At 44.7% G+C, this 23,041-nt stretch overlaps 1 pseudogene; it reads left to right on the top strand.

Moving 5' to 3' along the window:
- Positions 1-877: 877 nt before the first annotated feature.
- On the top strand, positions 878-3,061 carry LOC123409247 (annotated as a pseudogene).
- Positions 3,062-23,041: the final 19,980 nt, after the last annotated feature.

The following is a 23,041-nucleotide window of genomic DNA, read 5'->3' as shown; positions in this document are numbered from 1 at the left end:
ATTATAGGTAGTATCATGCATGCCAACTAGGCAATTTCAATGAGGTGTCATAGAATTAAATGAAGAAAGAGAGGATTGAGTATCATATCATGATACTGTATCATATTAAATGATGTACTACTATGTGTCTTGAATGGCAATAAATAAACTATCCTATGATACTAACATATGATACTATGCATTAGGGATGTGGTATCATAGACTAGTATCATATGCATGATACTAGTATATGATACTACCATTACAACCAGCCTAAGAGTCGCGAGATTGAAATGAATGGCTGCTATTAATTGCTACAGTACACTTACTGTAAAAACATGACTGCAGAGGAGTCAAAACTCCAGGCGGGGGAGAGCGTGAGAGAAGATTTACTCCCTCCGTCACGGTTTAGAAGGCGTGGATGAAAATTCTCTAGGACCTAGGTGGTTATTGATTGACCATGAAATAAATTAAAAAATAGCATTCACACTACGCATGCATATAGAAGTAGTACAACGGAGTACTAATTAACTGTTAGGAGTAAATGCAACGCGCCTTAAACCTTGTCTATTGTGAAAATGCACGTAAATTTAACTGTGTCTTCTAAACCGTGACGGAGATAGTATATGATTTGTTATAAAAGCTTATAAATGTTGATCAATGAAAGACTTTTATCAATATATTAATATAAAAAATATCAGGGAGAGATTTCCGAAATAAATTCAGGAGATATTTGAACCATGGTCTACGAGAGATCAGATTCTTGTCAATTCTACACCACGAAAGAGATGATAATTCTGTGTTCAAAGAAAAAAAGAGATGATAATTCGTTTGGTGCCGGTTTACGTGGTTTGCTTGTCGAGAGAGCCTTATTTTTTTGGCGGAAGCGGTTAAGATGTGTACTATATGCAAATTACTCGGTCCCATTTCTGAATATAAGAACAAATTGTGTACAGCACATGTCAAAAACAAATAAATTGTGTACAGCAGAGCGGCTTTGTGGTCCAATATGGAGCGTCCATAGTGGTGTATTTGCTTGCGAGCCAATGGTGGGCGTATGTCACCTAGGGTCCAAGGGGGGCTCACACAATAAACTAGCACGACGACGTTCCTGATTTCTGTAGCAATTGCTTCTTTTAAGTGCAAAGTCTGCGTGTTAGTCCGAGATGTGCATCATGTGATTTGACTGAGCGTACCGATGAAGTCTACCACCACCTTCGCAGTAGAGATCCAGCAAGATGCCGTGGACGCCGCCGACAAGCCGGATGGCGGCGTGCCCCGGCCGTCTCGGGTCCGCCATCTCGCTATTCTCACCGCCGCCTTCTGCGCACTGGTCTTGTACGCGCACTACGCCATACAAGGCAGCATGGCGTCGGCCCTGTTTAAGCCGCCCGTCACCGTTTCATCCCTGCTTCCCTCGCTAGCCAGCATCACCATCGACCAAGATTCCGGACGGGCGGAACAGCCGGTGATGCTGGCTGAGGAACATGCACCGCTCACTCCTCAGGCGAGTGTGGTCGAGGCCAATCGGAGCACGGCTGTGCCGACGCCGTCCGGCCATTGCGATGGGCGGTACATCTACATGTACGACATGCCGCCGCGCTTCAACGACGACCTCATCCGAGACTGCGGCAAGGGCAGGCTCCACCCGTGGTTGGACATGTGCCCGTACGTGGCCAACGACGGCATGGGCCAGCCGCTGGCCCACGATGGGGGCGTCTTCCCCGGCCGCGGCTGGTACTCCACCGACCAATTCATGCTCGACCTCATCTTCCACGCGCGGATGAAGCGCTACGAGTGCCTGACCAAGGACCCCTCCCTCGCCGCCGCCGTCTTCGTCCCCTTCTACGCCGGCCTCGAATCCGGGAGGTACCTCTATAATTACAGCATTTCGACGCGAGACGCGCTCCAGCTCGACGCCATCGACTGGCTGGTGCGTCGCCCCGAGTGGAGGGCCATGGGGGGCCGTGACCACTTCTTGGTGGCTGGCCGGACCACGTGGGACTTCCGGCGGGAGGCCGACGTCGACGAGCAGTGGGGCACCAAGCTGCTCACGTACCCGGCCGTCCAGAACATGACGGCCTTCGTCCTGGAGACATCCCCGTTGACTCGGAGCAACTTCGCGGTACCCTACCCGACGTACTTCCATCCCGAGGCCGCCGCTGATGTGCTCGCCTGGCAAGAGAGAGTGCAGAAGGTGGGGCGGAGGTGGCTCTTCTCCTTCGCCGGCGCCCCACGCCCCGGCAGCAAGAAAACCGTGCGCGCGGAGATCATCAGGCAGTGCCGCGCGTCCAGCCTGTGCAACCTCTTGCACTGCGGCGGCGTCGTCGGCGGCGGTGCGGCCGACTGCAACTCGCCTGCAGGCGTAATGCGCGTCTTCGAGGCGTCGGACTTCTGCCTGGAGCCGCGCGGGGACACCGCGACGCGGCGGTCAACGTTCGACGCCATCCTTGCCGGCTGCATCCCGGTGTTCTTTCACCCCGGGTCGGCGTACACTCAGTACACGCTGCACTTTCCGAGGGACCACGGGAGGTACTCGGTGCTCATCCCGCACGCCGGTGTCGCCGCGGGGAACGTGAGCATAGAGGAGACCCTGAGGAAGATCCCGCCGGAGGTGGTGAGGAGGATGCGGGAGGAGGTGATCGGGCTCATCCCGAGGGTGGTGTACGCGGACCCCAGGTCCCGGCGCGTGGCCTTCAGGGACGCATTCGATGTCGCGTTGGAGGCCGTCATCGATCGGGTGGCGAAGCGGCGGCGGGGCGAGGCTGCCGGCCTGTAGCAGTGGCAGTCGCCATGGACGGTTTTGCACGCTATTGTGACGTGCTGAATCAGGTCCAACAATTTCAGGATTACGTGCGCGAGTGGAGTGACTTTTCCTTTCTGGTTTCGTGCCTGGAGTTCCGGATCGGGTCGCAACCGGGTAATCAGCTAAGCTTTGTTGAGCGCAAAAAAAAGATGGGAAAAGATCGGCCGACCAGCCTCGTGCTTCGCCGGCAGGTTGCTCTCACGGACGCCGCTAGTTCCGTGTAAACCTGAGAATGCTTATTAAAAAATCGGATGAAACTGTTTGGTTTTATTTCGAGTTTGATTGTTTTAGGTTTTATTAGACTGAGCTTTTTTAGTTTGGTTTTGGTTTGAGTATGGAGAAACCAATTTAAGTATAGTTGCTTATGGGTTTAAACAATTTAGTTATTACCAAACTGGATTCTTCAATTGATTATGGGTCCAAACCAGTTTCTTCAATTGATTATGTGCAATAACCAACGATAACTTTCTATCCAAACTAAGTTGTGTGTTGACTGTATGATGTGTTGACTATATCTTAAGGATAACTTTGATCGGGGTCCAAATTATGGTCGGATTATGTGCAATAACCAACAAATTTTGGTAGGGGTCCAAACTAGGTTGTATGTTGACGTTGTAGATGCACTTATGCCTTTTCTATCTTATTTGCTTCTTAACATGTGAATTTATGCAATCACATGTACATTAAAACAAGCTCATAGTTATGTATTGAGTTTACACCCACGGGTTATGTATTGGATTTAAATTAGTTTGAATGAAAAAAACATAGTGGGTTTAGTTTTGGTTAGGCCGCAAATGACATTAAACGAGTATGGTTAAGTATAGTTTTAAGAGATACATGTATGGGTATAGTTCAAGCATTGTTCAAGTATGAAACTATTCTCTAATTTAGTCCTATGGGGCCATGCAGGTGAGCGGCTTCTCCACATTTTTCGTGTCCCCACCTGTTCTTTCTTTTTTCTCAAATAACAAGTGTTACACGATATGGCACGTTTTGTATTGCTAAAGTTGTCATTTAAAATATATTTAAAAATTGTCATACGAATAGAAAGTGTCATGCTTCACAATTAAAGTTGGCATCCTCACGTTGTTAAACTTGCAATCAAAAAACATTCAGAACTGTTCTGTATTCGTGGCATACATGTGACATTTAAAAGTGTCCCTCTTTTTTATAGACTGCTCGATCTATCTCCTCTTGGGCCAATTCCACCTGCCACCGCAAAAGTGTCGCGGTTTTAGTCTGTTTTTCGTTCATTAGAATCCGCAACAAGATTGCTTGTTTGTATTCATGCGTTCGTATGTGCGTCCAACGGTTTGATGCATTTGAAACAACGCCCATATCTATAACTTAAATTTAAATAAAAGAGACATAAATATAATTCAACTCAAACTTATATATTAAGTCCAAAAGTCTTGCCCGTACTCGCCGCCATACATTAAAATTAAAATAAAAAAATAAAAAATGTAAACCCTAGATAGTTCTTCGTCGTCGTCCTCGACATCTTCAGTCATTGCCACCACCGCCGTGGTGGTTGTCTTCGTTGTCCTTAGTGAGGTCGACGAAGGGCAGTGGCTGTCACAGGAGGGCGAGTGGCGCCTGCAGTTGCTCATGCACCACTCGTTGTGTCTGCTGCTCCTCACGCGCCGAGGGAGATGACCACCGTTCGGCGCCCACCCAAGAGGCCGAGGTAGGCACGAACTGGGGCATGCAGAGAAGCACCAACGTCCACCTCTAGGAGAGTCCCTCCAATGTCGGGTCCTAGGGCACAGCTAGCGGCTCCAAAACGACCATGTCCTCTTGCTCCTCGACGGATATATCGCATGCGGGTGACAAAATTTAACTAGTGATGTGTCCACTGTTGGGGAACATTGCATGGGAAACAAAAAATTTCCTATGCACACGAAGACCTATCATGGTGATGTCCATCTACGAGAGGAGATTAGATCTACGTACCCTTGTAGATCGCTAAGCGGGAAGCGTTAAGAAACACAGTTGATGTAGTGGTACAACTTCGTGATTCAATGCACCGTCATCCCACGATCCATTCCGATCTAGCGCCGAACGGACGGCACCTCCGCGTTCACCACACGTACAGCTCGATGACGATCTCGAACTTCTTGATCCAGCAAGAGAGACGGAGAAGTAGATGAGTTCTCCGGCAGCGTGACGGTGCTCCGGTGGTGGTGATGATCTACTCCTGCAGGGCTCCGCCCGAGCTCCGCAGAAATCCGATCTAGAGGCAAAACTATGTGGAATAGGCTTGAGTTGCACGTGACAAAGTTGTGTCTCAAAAAGCCCTAAACCACCAATATATATAGGAGGAGGGGAGGGGCTAGCCTTGGGGCAGAAGGGCCCCTAGGGTGCGCCGGCCGAAGGGGTGGAGGAGGACTCCTCCTCCAATTCGGTTTGGGAAGGAGGAGTCCTCCTCTTCCTTCCCACCTTCCTATTTCCCTTTTTTCTTCTTTCCTTTGGTATTTTTGCTTGTGGCGCCATAGCCCTCTTGGGCTGACTCCACCAGCCCACTAAGGACATGGTGCGCCACCCTAGGGCCTTGGGCTCACTCTTGGGTGGGTGGGCCCCTCCCGGTAAACACCTAGAACCCATTCGTAACTCCCGATACACTAACGGAATTGCCCGAAACTTTCCGGTGACCAAATGAAACCATCCTATATATCAATCTTCGTTTCCGGACCATTCCAGAAACCCTCGTGACGTTCGTGATCTCATTCGAGACTCCAAAAAACATTCGTTAACTACACATATAACTCAACTATACTAAAACATCATCGAACCTTAAGTGTGCAGACCTGCGGGTTCGAGAACTATGTAGACATGACCCGAGACGCTCCTCTGTCAATATCCAATAGCGGGACCTAGATGCCCATATTGGATCCTACATATTCTCCGAAGATCTTATCGGCTGAACCTCAGTGTCAAGGAATCATATAATCCCGTATGTCATTCCCTTTGTCCTTGGTATGTTACTTGCCTGAGATTCGATCGTCGGTATCCGCATAACTATTTCAATCTCGTTATCGACAAGTGTCTTTACTCGTTCTGTAATACAAGATCCCATGACTTACACTTATTCACATTGCTTTCAAGGCTTGTGTGTGATGTTGTATTACCGAGTGGGCCCCGAGATACCTCTTCGTCACACGGAGTGACAAATCCCAGTCTTGATCCATACTAAATCAACGGACACCTTCAGAGATACCTGTAGAGCACCTTTATAGTCACCCAGTTACGTTGCGACGTTTGATACACACAAGGTATTCCTCCGGTGCCAGTGAGTTATATGATCTCATGGTCATAGGAATAAATACTTGACACGCAGAAAACAATAGCAATAAAATGACACGATCAATATGCTACGTTCATAGTTTGGGTCTAGTCCATCACATGATTCTCCTAATGATGTGATCCAGTTATCAAGCGACAACACTTGCACATAGTTAGAAAACCATGACTATCCTTGATCAACTGGCTAGCCAACTAGAGGCTTGCTAGGGACATTGTTTGTCTGTGTATCCACACATGTATCTATGTTTTCATTCAATACAATTATAGCATGGATAATAAAGGATTATCTTGAGACAGGAAATATAATAATAACTATTTATCATTGCCTCTAGGGCATGTTTCCAAGAGTCTCCCACTTGCACTAGAGTCAATAATCTAGTCCTCACATCGCCATGCGATTTACATTGTAATAAATCTAACACCCCTACAGTTCTGGTGTTGTCATGTTTTGCCCGTGGAAGAGGTTTAGTCAGCGGGTCTGCTACATTCAGATCCGTGTGCACTTTGCAAATATTAACGTCGTCTCCTTCCACATAGTCGCGGATGAGGTTGAAGCGTTGTTTGATGTGCCTGGTCTTCTTGTGAAACCTTGGTTGCTTTGCTAAAGCAATGGCACCAGTGTTGTCACAAAACAGTGTTATTGGATTTAGTGCGCTTGGGACAACTCCAAGATCCGTCATGAACTGCTTCATCCATACACCCTCCTTTGCTGCCTCCGAGGCAGCCATGTACTCCATTTCACATGTAGAATCTGCTACGACGCTTTGCTTGGAACTGCACCAGCATGCCGCACCCCCATTTAGAATAAATACGTATTCGGTTTGAGACTTAGAGTCATCCGGATCAGTGTCAAAGCTTGCATCGACGTAACCCTTTACGACGAGCTCTTCTTCACGTCCATAAACGAGAAACATTTCCTTAGTCCTTTTCAGGTACTTCAGAATATTCTTGATCGTCGTCCAGTGATCCACTCCTGGATTACTCTAAAACCTTCCTACCATACTTACGGCCAAGCTGACGTCTGGTCTAGTGCACATCATTGCATACATGATAAAACCTATGGCTGAAGCATAGGGGACGGAACTCATTTGCTCTCTATCTTCAGCAGTTGCTGGGCACTGAGTCTTACTCAATTTGATACCTTGTAACACTAGCAAGAACCTCTTCTTGGACTGTTCCATTTTGAACTTCTTCAAAAATTTGTCAAGGTATGTGGTTTGTGAAAGTCCTATCAGGCGTCTCGATCTATCCCTATAGATCTTAATGCCTAGAATGTAAGCAGCTTCTCCTAGGTCCTTCATAGAGAAACTTTTATTCAAGTAATCCTTTACGCTCTCCAAAAACTCCATGTTGTTTCCAATCAGCAATATGTCATCCACATATAATATTAGAAATGACACAGAGCTCCCACTCACTTTCTTGTAAATACAAGATTCTCCAACCACTTGTATAAACCCAAATGCTTTGATCACCTCCTCAAAGCGTTTATTCCAACTCCGAGATACTTGCACCAGTCCATAAATGGATCGCTGGAGCTTGCATACTTTGTTAGCATTCTTTGGATTGACAAAACCTTCGGGTTGCATCATATACAACTCTTCCTTAAGAAAACCGTTAAGGAACGCTGTTTTGACATCCATCTGCCAGATTTCATAATCGAAAAATGCAGCTATTGCTAACATGATTCAAACGGACTTAAGCATCGCTACTGGTGAGAACGTCTCATCATAGTCAACTCCTTGAACTTGTGAAAAACCCTTTGCCACAAGTTGAGCTTTATAAATGGCCACATTACCGTCCGTGTCCGTCTTCTTCTTAAAGATCCATTTCTTGTGAATAGCCTTGCGGCCTTCAAGTAATACTTCCAAAGTCCACACTTTGTTTTCATACATAGATCCTATCTCAGACTTCATGGCCTCCAGCCATTTGTTAGAATTCGGGCCCACCATTGCTTCTTCATAATTCGCAGGTTCATTGTTATCTAACAACATGATTGATAAGATAGGATTACCGTACCACTCACGAGTAGTACGTGATCTTGTCGACCTGCGAGGTCCGATAGGAACTTGATCCAAAGTTTCATGATCATCATCATTAACTTCCTCCTCAACCGGTGTCGCTTCGACAATGTTCCCCCTTGCCCTGCGCCACCATCTAGCGGGACTAGAGGTTCGACAACCTCATCAAGTTCTATCTTCCTCCCACTCAATTCTTTCGAGAGAAACTCCTTCTCAAGAAAATCTCTGTTCTTAGCAACAAACACTTTGCCCTCGGATTTGAGATAGAAGGTGTACCCAACTGTCTCCTTTGGGTAACCTATGAAGACGCACTTTTCTGCTTTGGATTCCAGCTTTTCAGGTTGAAGCTTTTTGACATAAGCATCACATCCCCAAACTTTAAGAAACGACAACTTTGGTCTTTTTCCATACCACAGCTCGTATGGTGCCATCTCAATGGATTTTGATGGTGCCATATTTAAAGTGAATGCAGCTGTCTCTAATGCATAAGCCCAAAACGATAACGGCAAATCGATAAGAGACATCATAGATCGCACCATTTCTAACAAAGTACAATTACGACGTTCGGACACACCATTACGCCGTGGTGTTCCAGGCGGTGTCAACTGTGAAACAATTTCACATTGTCTTAAGTGAGCACCAAACTCGAAACTCAGATATTCACCCCCATGATTAGAACGTAGGAACTTGATCTTCTTGTTACGATGATTTTCTACTTCACTCTGAAATTGCTTGAACTTCTCAAACGTTTCAGACTTGTGCTTCATCAAGTAGATATATCCATACCTATTCAAATCGCTAGTGAAGGTGAGAAAATAACGATATCCACCGCGCGCCTCCACACTCATCGGATCGCACACATCGGTATGTATGATTTCCAACAAGTCACTTGCACGCTCCATTGTTCCGGAGAACGGAGTCTTAGTCATCATGCCCATGAGGCATGGTTCACACGTGTCAAGTGATTCAAAGTCAAGTGACTCCAAAAGTCCATCGGTATGGAGTTTTTTCATGCGCTTTACACCAATATGACCCAAGCGACAGTGCCATAAAAACATGGTGCTCTCATTGTTAACTCTACATCTTTTGGTCTCAACGTTATGTATATGTGTATCATCACTATCAAGATTCAATATGAACAATCCTCTCACATTGGGTGCATGACCATAAAAGATATTATTCATAGAAATAGAACAACCATTATTCTCTGACTAAAACGAGTAACCATCTCGCAATAAACAAGATCCAGATATAATGTTCATGCTGAACGCAGGCACTAAATAACAGTTATTTAAGTTCACAACTAATCTCATGGTAACTGAAGTGAAACTGTGCCAACGGCGATTGCATCAACCTTGGAACCATTTCCCACGCGCATCGTCACTTCATCCTTCGCCAGCCTTCCTTTATTCCGCAGTTCCTGCTTCGAGTTGCAAATATGAGCAACAGAACCGGTATCGAATACCCAAGCACTACTACGAGAGTTAGTTAAGTATACAACAATAACATGTATATCAAATATACCTGATTTTTCCTTGGCCGCCTTCTTATCAGCCAAATACTTGGGGCAGTTGCGCTTCGAGTGACCCAGTCCCTTGCAATAATAACACTCCGTTTCAGGCTTAGGTCCACCCTTGGGTTTCTTCGTCGGATTGGCAACAGGCTTGCCGCTCTTCTTGGAGTTACCCTTCTTGCCTTTGTCGTTTCTCTTGAAACCAGTGGTCTTATTGACCATCAACACTTGATGCTCTTTCCGGAGTTCTGACTCTGTGACTTTCAGCATCGCAAATAACTCGTCGGGTGATTTGTTCATCCCTTGCATGTGTATAGTTCAACACAAAGCTCTTATAGATAGGTGGCAGTTACTGAAGAATTCTGTCAGTGATAGCCTCTTGCGGGAGTTCAATCCCTAGCTCAGCTAGATGGTTTGAGTACCATACATTTTGAGCACATGTTCACTGACAGACGAATTCTCCTCCATCTTGCAAGCATAGAATTCATCGGAGGTCTCATGCCTCTCGATCCGGGCGTTCTTCTGAAAGATAAACTTCAACTCCTGGAACATCTCATATGCTCCATGACACTCAAAGCGTCGTTGAAGTCCCGGCTCTAAGACATACAAGACTGCACATTGAACTACTCAGTAGTCCTCCTTACGTGTTAACCAGGCGTTCAAAACATCTTGGCTAGCCGTAGCGGGTGGTTCATCTCCTACCGCAGCATTAAGGACATAATCCTTCTTCCCAACTTGCAGGAGCAGCTTTAGATTACAAGCCCAGTCTACAAAGTTGCTTCCATCATCTTTCAACTTAGCTTTCTCTAGGAACGTATTAAAATTCAGGGTTGCTACTGCGTGAGTCATTGATCTACAACACAAATATTGCAAAGTGGACTTAGACTATGTTTAAGATAATTAGAGTTTAACTAATCAAATTACTGATAAACTCCCACTCAAAAAGTACATATCTCTAGTCATTTGAGTGGTACATGATCCAAAATTCACTAACTCAAGTCCGATCATCACATGAGTTGAGAATAGTTTCCGTGGTAAGCATCTCTATGCTAATCATATCAACTATACGATTCATGCTAGACCTTTCGGTCTCATGTGTTCCGAGGCCATGTCTATACATGCTAGGCTCGTCAAGTTTAAGCCGAGTGTTCCGCATGTGCAACTGTTTTGCACCCGTTGTATGTGAACGTTGAGTCTATTATACCCGATCATCACGTGGTGTCTCAAAATGACGAACTGTCCCAAAGGTGCATAGTCGGGGAGAACAGAATTTCATCTTGAAATTTTAGTGAGAGATCACCTTATAATGCTATCGTCGTTCTAAGAAAAATAAGGTGCATAAAAGGATTAACATCACATGCAATTCAAAAGTGACATGATATGGCCATCATCTTGTGCTTCTTGATCTCCATCACTTAAGCACCGGCATGATCTTCTTGTCATCGGCGCCACACCATGATCTCCATCAACGTGTCACCATTGAGGTTGTCGTGCTATCTATGCTATTACTACTAAAGCTATGACCTAACAATATAGTAAACACATGTGAAAACACAAACGTTAGTTTAAAGACAACCCTATGGCTCCTGCCGGTTGCCGTAGCATCGACGTGCAAGTCGATATTAACTATTACAACATGATCATCTCATACATCCAATATATCACATCACGTCATTGGCCATATCATATCACAACCTTACCCTGCAAAAACAAGTTAGATGTCGTCTAATTTGTTGTTGCATGTTTTACGTGGCTGCTATGGGTATCTAGTATGATCGCATCTTACTTACGCAAAAACCACAACGGAGATGTGCAAATTGCTATTTAACCTCTCTCCAAGGACCGCCTCTATAAAAACCAATTCAACTAAAGTTGAAGAAACCGACACCCGCCAGTCATCTTTATGCAACGAGGTTGCATGTCAGTCGATGAAACCAGTCTCTCGTAAGCGTATGAGTTATGTCGGTCCGGGCCGGTTCAATCCAACAATACCACCGAATCATGAAAAGACTAAGGAGGGCAGAAAATCGAACATCAACGTCTACAAAACTTTTTGTGTTCTACTTGAGATAACATCTACGCATGAACCTAGCTCATGATTCCACTGTTGGGGAACGTTGCGTGGGAAACAAAAAATTTCCTACGCACACGAAGACCTATCAAGGTGATGTCCATCTACGAGAGGAGATTAGATCTACGTACCCTCGTAGATCACTAAGCGGGAAGCGTTAAGAAGCGCGGTTGATGTAGTGGTACAACTTCATGATTCAAATCACCGTCATCCCACGATTCGTCCCACGATCCGTTCCGATCTAGCGCCGAACGGACGACACTTCCGCGTTCATCGCATGTATAGCTTGATGACGATCTCGGCCTTCTTGATCCAGCAAGATATACAGAGAAGTAGATGAGTTCTCCGGCAGCGTGACGGTGCTCCGGTGGTGGTGATGATCTACTCCTGCAGGGCTCCGCCCGAGCTCCGCAGAAATTAGGCTTGAATTGCACATGGCAAAGTTGTGTCTCAAAAAGCCCTAAACCACCAATATATATAGGTGGAGGGGAGGGGCTAGCCTTGGGGCACAAGGGCCCCAAGGGTGCGCCGGCCGAAGGGGTGGAGGAGGACTCCTCCTCCAATTCGGTTTGGGAAGGAGGAGTCCTCCTCTTCCTTCCCACCTCCCTCTTTCCATTTTTTTTCTTCTTTCCTTTGGTATTTTTGCTTGTGGCGCCATAGACCAATTGGGCTAACTCCACCAGCCCACTAAGGACTTGGTGCGCCACCCTAGGGCCTTGTTCCCACTCCCTGGTGGGTGGGCCCATCCCAATAAACACCCGGAACCCATTCGTCACTCCCGGTACACTGCCGGAATTGCCCGAAACTTTCCGGTGACCAAATGAAACCATCCTATATATCAATATTTTTTCCGGACCATTCCGGAAACACTCGTGACGTCTGTGATCTCATTCAGGACTCCGAACAACATTCGATAACCACACATATAACTCAACTATACTAAAACATCATCGAACCTTAAGTGTGCAAACCCTGCGGGTTCGAGAACTATGTAGACATGACCCGAGACACTCCTCGTTCAATATCCAATAGTAGGACCTGGATGCCCATATTGGATCCTACAAATTCTCCGAACATCTTATTGTTGGAAATATGCCCTAGAGGCAATAATAAATTTGTTATTATTATATTTCTTAGTTCATGATAATCGTTTATTATCCATGCTATAATTGTATTGATTGGAAACACAGTGCATGTGTGGATACATAGACAAAACACTGTCCCTAGTAAGCCTCTAGTTGACTAGCTCGTTGATCAAAGATGGTCAAGGTTTCCTGACCATAGGCAAGTGTTGTCACTTGATAACGGGATCACATCATTAAGAGAATCATGTGATGGACTAGACCCAAACTAATAGACGTAGCATGTTGATCGTGTCATTTTATTGCTACCGTTTTTTGCGTGTCAAGTATTTGTTCCTATGACCATGAGATCATATAACTTACTAACACCGGAGGAATACTTTGTGTGTATCAAACGTCGCAACGTAACTGGGTGACTATAAAGATGCTCTACAGGTATCTCTGAAGGTGTTCGTTAAGTTAGTATGGATCGAGACTGGGATTTGTCACTCCATGTGAGGGAGAGGTATCTCGGGGCCCACTCGGTAATACAACATCACACACAAGCCTTGCAAGCAATGTGACTTAGTGTAAGTTGCGGGATCTTGTATTACGGAACGAGTAAAGAGACTTGCCGGTAAACGAGATTGAAATAGGTATACGGATACTGACGATCGAATCTCGGGCAAGTAACATACCGAAGGACAAAGGGAATGACATACGGGATTATATGAATCCTTGGCACCGAGGTTCAAACGATAAGATCTTCATAGAATATGTAGGATCCAATATGGGCATCCAGGTCCCGCTATTGGATATTGACCGAGGAGTCTCTCGGGTCATGTCTACATAGTTCTCGAACCCGCAGGGTCTGCACACTTAAGGTTCGATGTTGTTTTATGCGTATTTGAGAAATGGTTGGTTATCGAATGTTGTTCGGAGTCCCGGATGAGATCACGAACGTCACGAGGGTTTCCGGAATGGTCCGGAAACGAAGATTGATATATAGGATGACCTCATTTGATTACCGGAAGGTTTTCGGAATTACCGGGAATGACGAATGGGTTCCGGGAGTTCACGGGGGGGGGGGGGGGGGGGCAACCCACCCCGGGGAAGCCCATAGGCCTTGAGGGTGGCACACCAGCCCTTAGTGGGCTGGTGGGACAGCCCAAAAGGGGCCTATGCGCATTGGGAATAAAATCAAGGAGAAAGAAAAAAAAGGGGAGGTGGGAAGGAAAGGAAGGACTCCCACCCACCAAACCAAGTCCAACTCGGTTTGGGGGGGGGGGAGACCTTCCCCCCTTTGCTCGGCCGACCCCTTGGGAGTCCTTGGACCCCAAGGCAAGGCTCCCCCCTCCTCCTCCTATATATAGTGGGGTTTTAGGGCTGATTTGAGACAACTTTGCCACGGCAGCCCGACCACATATCTCCACGGTTTTACCTCTAGATCGCGTTTCTGCGGAGCTCGGGCGAAGCCCTGCTGAGATAAGATCACCACCAACCTCCGGAGAGCCATCATGCTGCCGGAGAACTATTCTACCTCTCCGTCTCTCTTGCTGGATCAGGAAGGCCGAGATCATCGTCGAGCTGTACGTGTGCTGAACGCGGAGGTGCCGTCCGTTCGGCACTAGATCCTGGGACTGATCGCGGGACGGTTCGCGGGGTGGATGGAGGGACGTGAGGACCTTCCACTACATCAACCACGTTCACTAACGCTTCTGCTGTACGGTCTACAAGGGTACGTAGATCGAATATCCCCTCTCGTAGATGGACATCACCATGATAGGTCTTCGTGCGCGTAGGAAATTTTTTGTTTCCCATGCGACGTTCCCCAACACTTATCGGTTGAACCTCAGTGTCAAGGATTCATATAATCCCATATGTCATTCCGTTTGTCCTTCGGTATGTTAATTTCCCGAGATTCGATCGTCAATATCCGCATACCTATTTCAATCTTGTTACCGGCAAGTGTCTTTACTCTATTCGTAATACAAGATCCCGTGACTTACACATAGTCACATTGCTTGCAAGACTTGTGTGTGATGTTGTATTACCGAGTGGTCCCCGAGATACCTCTCTGTCACACGGAGTGACAAATCCCAGTCTTGATCGATACTAACTCAATGGACACCTTCGGAGATACCTGTAGAGCACCTTTATAGTCACCCAGTTAGGTTGCGACGTTTGATACACACAAGGTATTCCTCCAGTGCCAGTGAGTTATATGATCTCATGGTCATAGCAATAAATACTTGACACGCAGAAAACAATAGCAATAAAACGACACGATCAATATGCTACGTTCATAGTTTGGGTCTAGTCCATCACATGATTCTCCTAATGATGTGATTCAGTTATCAAGTGACAACACTTTCACATAGTTAGAAAACCTTGACTATCCTTGACATTGTTTTGTCTATGTATCCACACATGTATCTATGTTTCCATTCAATACAATTATAGCAAGGATAATAAACGATTATCTTGAAACAGGAAATATAATAATAACTATTTATCATTGCCTCTTGGGCATATTTCCAACACCCACTCTCTCCGATCACAAGGATTTTAATTATGATAATTTATCTTTAGTGGAATGTATTTTATTGATGCAATCCATTATTAGCTCGCCCAATTCTTATGAACAAAATAAAGCTTTTATCCGACATATAGTGGAAGCTATGGTAATTAAAAGCCTACGATGATTAACTTGTGTAGAAGTCTCTATCCCTAGAAAGTTGCATGATGAACGGGAACCTACTATTAAAATTAAAATCAAGGAATATGAATGCAATGCCTTGTGTGACTTATATGCTAGTGTTTCAACCATACCTAAATCTTTATGTGATGTACTTGGCCTTACTAATTTTCATGAGTGTTCCCTTAATTTACATCTCTTGTGGACTTTACTACCAAGAAACCTTTGGGAAGAATAAATGATGCCCTCATAATTGCTAATAAAAATTATCTACGTGTAGATTTTATAGCTCTTGATATTGAATGCAACTAATATTGTCCAATAAATTTGGAGACCTTTTCTACGAACTATAGGTGCATTAATTGATATGAAAGACAGAAACATACGGTTCCAATTCCCATTAAAGAAAGGGACGAAACATTTCCCTAGAAGGAAAATCAAACCACCTTATGAATCTATCATGAGGGATACTTATGGGTGGAGTGTCAAAGATGAAAACACTTGAATCATATGCATTATGCCTAGCTAGGGGCGTAAAATAATAGCGATAGTTCGAAGGCAACCCAACAATTATCTTATTTCTTTGATTTTACTTCTTGTTTGTGTGTGATAACATGATTTTTTACCTCTGTAATTATTGTGTTTTTATGTTTAAATTATTGTTTGTGCCAAGTAAATCCTTTGGGATGCTTTGAATGATAAGTAGAATTGATACGGTGCAAAAACAAAAACTTTGACGTCCAATGCATAGTTTCTGTGATTTTAGTAGAACGTATTTTTGATATGAAGTTTTTTCACAGTGTTGTTATACAAATTCCACGCGTCTTCCTAAGTTTGCAGAATTTTTGGAGTTACATAAGTATGGTACTTAACTATATCATTACAAACTGTTCTATTTTAGATAGATTCTATTTTTGCTTGCATAGTACGCTTGTTTTGATGATGCCATGGATTGTATCGGGGGGTATAAGTCATGGAGAAGTTATAATATAGTATCTTACGTAATAATAAAATCTGAATGAATTTATAGCAGTATCTAAACTATTTGATATGTTTATTATACTAACGAATCTCACGAAGTTTTTGTTGAGTTTTGTGTGATGAAGTTTTCAAGTTTTGAGTGCTATCACAATGGATGAAGGAATAAGGAGTGGCAAGAGCCTAATCTTGGGGATTACTAAGGCACCCCCAAGGTAGTATTCTAGGAATATTCAAGCGTTAAATCCTGGGGATGCCCCGAAAGACATCCCATCTTTCTTCTCAATCCATCGACATGTCACTTGGAGTTGTATTTTTATTCATCACATGATATGAGTTTTTGCTCGAAGTGTCATGTATCTTGGTTTGATTTTGTTTTAGTTTTCCACAATCATTGTTTGCTGGACACACCCACTTGATTTGTTAGGATACTCTATGAGCTTCACTTATATCTTTTGAGCTTAGTAGTTGTTCTAGTGCTTCACTTATATATTTTAGACCATGGTGGCGTATATATTTTTTAAAGTAATAATTACACTCTTGTTGTTGAATAATATTTTTTTGAGAGTTAATAAATAGCAATGGTAATTTGCCGGTTATAAGACTAGTTCTGAAATAATAGGTATTCAAGGAGTGCATAATCAAAACCACATGTAGCACATAAAAGAGAAATCATGGTTAATGATATTAATGTGGTAATGTGAAAAAACACGAGTGCATGATCATTGGTTAATATAAGTATGGTGAATTAGAGGTTGTTAACTTGATGTTCATACAAATATTTTGATGGCAAAGTGATAATGTGTGAGCATACTTATTCCTCATTGAAATCCTACTGTTGTTTAAGTCGGGGGCATGCGATGGTTAACTCCTACCAACCTCCTCCCTAGGGGCATGCGAGTAATGCTTTGCTTCGAGAGAGCTAATATAATGTTGCAATAAACATGTGCGTTCTTTTATGACTAATGTGAATCCATGGATATACACACTCTCACCTCCACATATTTGCTAGCCTCTTTGATATCGTGCATTATCCATTCTCACCTCGAGGATAGGTGCAACCTTCGCCGGTGCATCCAAAATCCGTGACATGATACACTCTCTTGCACATAAACCTCGTCATATCTTTCTCAAAACAGCCGCCGTACCTACCAATCATGGCGTTTCCACACCCATTCTGAGATATATCGCGATGCAACTTCCACCGTCACATCATATGACTTGTACTTTCATTGTCATATTGCTTTGCATGATGATATAAGCTGACATAGTATTTGTGGCAAAGCCCCCTCTCATCATTTTCATAAATGTTACGCTTGATCATTGCACATCCTCGTAGACTGCCAGAGGCATTCATATAGAGTCATACTACAGTTTTTCATGTTGACTTGTAAGTAAATAAAAGTGCGATGATCATCATTATTAGGGCACTGTCTTAGTGAGGAAAGGATGATGGTGACAATGATTTCCCCACAAGTCGGGATGAGACTCTCGAAGAAAAAGAAAAAAACTAAAAAAAGAAAAAAGAAAAGAAAGAGAAAAAAGAAAGAAAAAGAAAAAAAATATATGAGAGAAAAGAGAGAAGAGACAGTGCCACTACCTATTTTTTTCACACCTGTGCCTCAAAGTGGCACCATGTTCTTCATATAGAGAGTCTCTTGTTTTGTCACTTCCATATGCTAGTGGGAAGTTTTCATTAGAGAACTTCGCTTGTATATTCCAATGACGAGCTTCCTCAAATGCCCTAGTTCTTCATGAGAAAGCAAGTTGGATGCACACCCACTTAGCTTCAGTTGAGCTTTCATACACTTATAGCTCTAGTGCATCTGTTGCATGGCAATCCCTACTCCTCGCATTGATATGTATTGATGGGCATCTCCATAGCCCATTAATACACCTAGTTGATGCGAAACTTTTTTCTCCACTTTCATCCCTTTGAAACCTACCACCATACTCTATTCCACCTTTATGCTATATCCATGGTTCACACTCATATATTGAGTGAGTAATACAAAGATGAAGCACGTTAAAGAGTATGATCCAATTGGCTGAATTGACACCTTGGTGCTTAACATTTGTATTTATGTGCTGAAGATGGAGCCATGCTATGCTTATATGATAAAATGAACAGGGGTTGAACATTCTTTAAGGATAGTATATTTTGAAACTTGATGATTATGTTGCTTATGTTTATGAATATTACTATGTTGATGTTTATTAATTCATAATTTCTTAGTGAGCAAACCTGCAATAGATTACACATTGGGTAGCATGTCACATCATAATTCTGATTTTATCATTTACCTACTCGAGAACGAGCAGGAATTAAGCTTGGGGATGTTGATACTCTCCAACGTATCTATATTTTTTGATTGTTCCATGCTATAATAGTATCATTATAGGATGCTTTTCGGGTGTTTATGTACCAATTAATATTATTTTTGAGCACTAGCCTATTAACCCAGTGCTTAGTGCAAGTTGTTGTTTTCTCGATATTTTTGGCTTTTCATGTTTACGATACCAAACAAAGTCGAATTGCCAAGAAACTTTTTTATGATTTTTTCTGGACCAAAAGAAGACCTCGAAGCTTTGTGAGGAGATCAGATGCCGCATGAGGGAAGGAGTACACAACATGGCGCGCCGGGGGGGGGGGGGGGGTGCCCGTGCGCCGATGTGTGCTTCCCCCCTCGTGTGGCTCCGACATCCCTCTCTGGCCTATAAATTCTAAAATATCCCAAGACCCTAAGGGAGCCACCAGAAAAAAAATCCATTGCCGCAAGCTTCTGTTCCGTCGTGTGCCCATCTGGAGCCCTGTTCCAGTGCCCTACCGGAGGGGCGATCGATCACAGAGGGCATCTACATCATCGTTGCTGCTCCCATGGTGATGTGTGAGTAGTTCACCATAGAACTACAGGCCCGTAGGTAGTACCTAGATGGCTCTCTCTCTCTCTTTATCTTCAATACAATGATCATCACATCTTCGCTTTGATCTATCTAATGTAATTCTTTTATGCGGTGCGTTTGTTGGGATCCGATGAATTGTGGGTTTATGTTCAGATTATTCATGATAAAAACATTAAGTCTTCTCTGAATTCTATTATGATTCTCATTTGCATGGTTATTATAGCTTCCTAAATCTCTCCGGTCTATTGATTTGCTTTGGCCTAGTAGATTGATCTTTTCTCAGCGAGAGGGGTGAGTTGTAGTAAGTTCAATCTAGCGAGTTCTATATACGAGTGACATAAAGTGACAAGAACATGTATTTTTATTGCCGTTGCTAACGATAAAGCGACAAGGTTAATTCATATTGATTGAGTTCTCTTTGTCTACATCATGTCATTGTTCTGCAAGAATTATTCTATTTTATTTAACACTCTAGATGCATGTTGGATAGCGCTCGATGGGTGGAGTAATAGTAATAGGTGCAGGCAGGAATCGGCCCATTTTCTTATGGACGTGATGCATATATACACATGATCATTGCCATGAATATGGCATAACTATGCGCTTTTCTATCAATTTCCTAACAGTAATTTGTTTACCCACCGTATGCCTACTACACGAGAGATGCCATTATAGAGGGAAACCTACAACCCCTAGGTCTATTCACTTATAAGTTTACAAACGCTACAATTTCCTTGCTGCCATTTATTTGTTTTCTATTTATTTTTATTTTATAATTATAAATGACCATCTACACACTTTACTTCCTTGCAAATAACGATCTCAACGGGATTGACAACCCTCTTGCCCGCGTTGGGTGCAATTGTTTGCTTCTTTGTGTGTAGTCGCTGAATACGGGGGTTGGTTTTTACTCCTATTGGTTCGATAAACCATGATTCTCTACCAGGGTAAATACTTACCTACATTGTGCTGCATCACCCATCCCTCTTCACGGAAAACCCAACACTCGTCACAAGTATCAATCGTGGACCGAGGAGGATTCTTACTGACATGTATTAGAAATAAAGAGATTGTGCCCAAGATTTTGTGCGATATAATCAACATAATAAATTAATACATGCGCATATAATGACACGTCATGTTGCGAACATGCAATTTACATGGCATGATGTGGGGACTCTTGGTCTTTTACAAACCTATAAAATAGTATGCAGTAAGTCATTTCTTACCCACGCTTCCATCCATCGCCATAGCCAAAAGCTTCCAACAAGCTCCGAAAGTATGATGACCCACAAGTACAGGCGATCGCGATAGTCTTCGAGTGAAGTATTTTACTCAAATTTATTGATTCGACGCAAGGGGAGCCAAATAATATTTATAAGTGATGACCCACAAGTATAGGGGATCAATCGTAGTCCTTTTGATAAGTAAGAGTGTCGAACCCAACGAGGAGCAAAAGGATCTGACAATTGGTTTTCAGCAAGGTAAAATCTGCAAGCACTGAAATTACCGGTAACAAGTGATTGTGTGGTGAGATGATTCGTAGCAAGCAACAAGTAACAAAAGTAGCAACGGTGCAGCAAAGTGGCCTTTTGTAGCAAGGGACAAGCCTAGACAAAGTCTTATAGGAGGGAAAACGCTCCCGAGGACACACGGGAATTTCTGTCATACTAGTTTTCATCATGTTTATATGATTCACGTTCGTTACTTTGATAGTTTGATATGTGGGTGGACCGGCGCTTGGGTACTGCCCTTACTTGGACAAGCATCCCACACTACTGGAATTGATAAATTTGCCGTCTACCGTGCCTTTGCCGTCTGCTAACGCATGGCAAAGATGCTCTTTGCCGTCAGTTGGTACAAAGCGGACGGCAAAGAGGTTGCAGATGGCAAAGGTCTTATTTGCCGTCTGCGACCTCTTTGCCGTCTGCTGACGCATGGCAAAGGCCATAAAAGCGAACGACAAAGAGCACGCGGACGGCAAAGGGGCGCCACCCTAACGGCCAACTCGCGCCGCACCCCACCCACACCTTTGCCGTCTGCCTCCTAGCCTTAGCAGACGGCAAAGGAGCTCCCCCTAACGGCGCCCAGCCCCCACCCCCCCGCTCCCCTAACGGCCAACTCCAGCGCACTGCCCACCCCCCTAACGGTGCCCAGCCCCCTCCCCGCGCACTGCCCACTCCAGCGCCGCCGCCCCTCCTCCCCGCGCAACTCCTCCCCTCACCGGAGCTCACCCTCCCCTCCTCCCCGCGCCCGTCCTCCACACGCCCCTCATTCCCGTGCCCTGCCCACCCGAGTGCCGCCGCCGCCACCACCGGAGCCGCTCCGGCCCACCATCGCCGTGCGGCCGGAGGTCGCTCTCCCCTCCTCCCCCCGCACCTCCTCTCCGCCGCCCAGGGCCGGAGCTCGCCCTCCCCTCCTCCCACTGCCCTCTGCCCCGACTGCCCACTGCCCCTACGCAGGTAAGGTTTTTTATTTCTTTTTCGCTTTATTTCTTGTTTTTTCTTTTAAATTAGATAGTTAGTTTATTTTTTGTTTTTTCTGTTAAATTGGATAGTTAGTTTTTTCTTCTTCTGTGTTTATGTTAAATTAGATAGTTAGTTTATTAAGTAGAAAAAGTAGATAGAAAATAAAAAAATAGATAGAAAAAAGAAATGATAGATGAAGAAGGGTATGGGCCCCAAAAAAGAAATGATAGATTTGCATTTGAAGGGTATGCTCCTACTCTACATGCTTTATCTAGTCAAACTTAGAAGAAAATAAGAGAATAATAAACTAGAAGAAGAAAGAAGAAGAAGAAGAAGAAGAAGAAAGAGGAGAGGAGGAGAAAGATAAAAGAAAGAAGAAGAAGAAGAAGAAGAAGAAGAAGAAGAAGAAGAAAGAGGAGAGGAGGAGAAAGATAAAAGAAAGAAGAAGAAGAGGAGGAGGAGGAGAAGGAGGAGGAGGAGGAGAAAGAAGAAGAAGAAGAATAATATGATGATCAAGAAGAAGAAGAAGAAGAAGAGGAGAGAGGAGAAGAAGAAAGAAAAGGACCCCGACCCCCGACCCCCGGCCCACGACCCCCGACGCCTGACGCCACCAACCCCCGACCTCCGATGCCATTGAGACCCGACTCCCGACCCCCGACGGCCGACACCACTGACCCCCGACCCCCGACTCCACTAACCCCCGATGCCCGACGCCATTGACCCTCGACTACAGAAGCCACTGACCCTCGACCCTCTACCCCGGACGCCCGACGCCACTGACCCTCGACTCCCGACGCCACTGACCCTCGACCCCCGACACCCGACGCCCCTGACCCTCGACCCCCGGCCCCCTACCCCCGACCCCCGACACCATTGACCCCCAACCCCCGACCCCTGACACCTCTTCGGCCTCTTGTTAACCAAAGTGACCCCAACCCCCGACGCCAGTGATCCTCGACCCCCGACAACACTAACCCCCGACCACCGACACAACTAACCCCCGACCGTCGACGCCACCGACACCCGACACCACCGACCATCGCCGCCACTAAGCCGACGGGGTCATAATTTTGTAAATTATGAGTTAGGTCACATATTTTCCGATTATGTTAATTATAAAAACATCATATTTGTGTTGATCGGGTGAATTTCAATGTGCAGTTGTTCGACGACCTCCACGTGCGTTGGACGAGCTCCGCCCTTGCGTTTGTTGGTGAGCACAAATGACTTCTCCTCCTACCC

The sequence above is a fragment of the Hordeum vulgare genome, chromosome 1H, assembly GCF_904849725.1.
Source record: "Hordeum vulgare subsp. vulgare chromosome 1H, MorexV3_pseudomolecules_assembly, whole genome shotgun sequence".
In the NCBI taxonomy this organism is placed as follows: domain Eukaryota; kingdom Viridiplantae; phylum Streptophyta; class Magnoliopsida; order Poales; family Poaceae; genus Hordeum; species Hordeum vulgare.
This window is presented reverse-complemented; position numbering and strand designations above follow the sequence as displayed.